Source organism: Nestor notabilis, unplaced genomic scaffold (assembly GCF_000696875.1).
Source record: "Nestor notabilis isolate BGI_N333 unplaced genomic scaffold, ASM69687v1 scaffold13431, whole genome shotgun sequence".
NCBI lineage: Eukaryota > Metazoa > Chordata > Aves > Psittaciformes > Psittacidae > Nestor > Nestor notabilis.
Genome location: NW_009913510.1, coordinates 6031 through 7410, shown reverse-complemented (window position 1 = coordinate 7410; position 1380 = coordinate 6031).

Below are 1380 nucleotides of genomic sequence, written 5' to 3'. Positions count from 1 at the left end.
TTGTTTTCAAGATGAGAGTTAAATTTTGTACCCTAGACACAGTGCGGCATCTGGCTGTGCATAAGGCTACATCCACAGGGGGTAAAAAATGTGCAGAATTGCCTTCTTGCTTCTTATTCCACAAGATGTCAGTAACAATTGAATTTAACTTTCATTGAGTTGACAAGAGGGTAGAAGTGGACTGAGAAATTTAAAAGTATGACTTAAAGTAGAAGGTGTGCAACTTTCCTTTGCTATTTACAATTAAACAGTTCATTGTTAAACAGGAAAGGTAATTCACAGAACATAACAATAATCCTCTGGGTTAGACCATTTTTATTGTGATGACATCTGTCTTTGCCTGCAGCCTACAGCAGATGATTTAGGAAGAATATGAGGACAGGGAAAGCTCTGCAGTTCTTATGAAACAGCACCTCCAGGATATATTTTAGGACCTTTAATTACCTGCAACTGATGTAAATCTTTAAACCTGCAGCAACATGTTTCGCATTGTTTGTGAACTGTGTAATAACAGCCTCAAAACAGGTCCCAGACTATAGTCTTTAACTGTGGATACTTCTCTGTTTCTTCTAACTGGTGTTTACACTTGCCAAAATGGAGATCTGAGAAGCCTTCGTGGATGGATGTGAAATGGATATAGCCATGCATGTTTCATAGCTTTTGCTTTAGAAGGCCTGATCTTGAAGGCTGAGGGTTCAAAGATCCTGCAGTGACAGTCCAAAGAGGTGTTTGCATTTTCCTAAAGTAAGGCACTGAAACAAATCCGTAAAAGCCTGACACCTTCCTGATGTTAAGGCAAGTGACAACAGCGGAACAATGTTGGTGCAAATAATTTTCAGAGGGAGTCTAAATCTATATATTAGTCACATACTGAAAGAGAGAAAAAACACAGTGTTTTATCTTTGTATATGACAGAGACCCATACTTTAAATTGAAATGAGCTAAGCACTGGTCCTCATTTCATTTCAACCTGTTACTTCTGAATGTCTGATTTAGAATTTCTCTAACGAGACATGAATGTGCTGTGAAATGGGTGTTGTGAATAAGTGTCCTGCCTTTGCCTGGAGCGAGCGTCTTGCTCTAATATTGCTGAAGTATAGTATGAAAAGACATAACCTGCTCTTCCTTTTCTTTAGGAAAGATGGTTTGTCAGTGAAGAAAACATTGATGGATTTCTAGGCACTGTTTCATGCCCTTCCTTTTGCTCCCAATCAGCACTGGAAAGCCAGCCATTAATTGAAGTGCTTGATGTTTCTGAGGACAGAATTCAAATCAGGTTGACGGTAAGGATCTCTCCAGCAGTAGTACGTATTGCTCACTGATTTACGTACTTCAGCAAGATTATATCAAGTCTGACCAAAACAGCTTTTTTCCTGTTTT